This window comes from Sinocyclocheilus rhinocerous, unplaced genomic scaffold (assembly GCF_001515625.1).
Source record: "Sinocyclocheilus rhinocerous isolate Xijiao unplaced genomic scaffold, SAMN03320098_v1.1 scaffold1153, whole genome shotgun sequence".
NCBI lineage: Eukaryota > Metazoa > Chordata > Actinopteri > Cypriniformes > Cyprinidae > Sinocyclocheilus > Sinocyclocheilus rhinocerous.
In genome coordinates, this window is record NW_015624593.1 from 125598 (window position 1) to 126627 (window position 1030).

The following is a 1030-nucleotide window of genomic DNA, read 5'->3' on the forward strand; positions in this document are numbered from 1 at the left end:
ACTGTTCTTCAATGTTTAATTTATGTTTGAATAAATCCAAGTTTTTAATGACAACCACCATTTAAATGTTTATATAAAAAAAAAAAAAAAAAAAAACGAATTGAAGTAGAAATATTATGTAACTGTAACTTTATTATTGTAAAAACTTCATTAATTTTAACAATCTGCAAAAATGTCAACAATTCTGTGTTTTTCTGTCAATATGGGGTGCTGTGTGTACATTAATGAGGAAAAAAAATTAACTTAAATGATTTTAGCAAATGGCTGCAATATAACAAAGAGTGAAAAATTTAAGGGGGTCTGAATACTTTCCGTACCCACTGTATGTCCAAAATAATCGATATTGAATCGAATCGAATCGCAAGCTTGTGAATGAGAATCGAATTGAATCGTGAAATTTGTGTCAAAACCCAGCCCTAATACGAATATCTGTAATGCAGATAATAACTCCAGTGATTGTAATTGGTATTGATCTTTATAATCAGCTCGTCTGATGACACGTGGTCTTGGACGTCATCTTCTCAATAATAATCAATAATCCCAGATGTTCAGCTTGTTCATGACGATCGCTGTTTATTGCTCCAGAATGAAGAATGACACAAAAATGACGTCTCTCCGGATGTGTCCCAATCCACTAAGTCTCTCAAGTAACCAGAAATACTTTTTAGAAAAACCTGTTTTATTTCATTTTATTTTTTATTTTACAAAAGCATGAGATTTTGAGTTTTTATTTCAAATGTATTTTTATTAATCTCTGAGTGGATGTTCACACTTGTTGTTTTAGATTTTAAAAAGATATTTCTATTTTTTTAAACGTTGTGTTCATTTTAAATTCAGGTTAAACAACAACAACAATAATAATATTTATTAATATTAGTATTATTATTTTTACTAAATAATTTAAATTAATTAAAATGTTTAGTTTCAGTGTATTTCTCATTTTTCCACCCTTTATTTTATTTCTAGCTTTAGTGTTGTTTTTGTTTAATTCACAATTTTGTGTTCTTTTATCTGTTTTTATCTTATTTTA

At 27.4% G+C, this 1030-nt stretch overlaps 1 protein-coding gene across 1 annotated transcript in view; it reads left to right on the forward strand.

The window, feature by feature from the left end:
- Positions 1 to 1030, forward strand: part of LOC107745135 (protein inturned-like) — a 32254-nt gene that overhangs the window by 16933 nt on the left and 14291 nt on the right. The gene's annotated exons all lie outside the window — the stretch shown is intronic.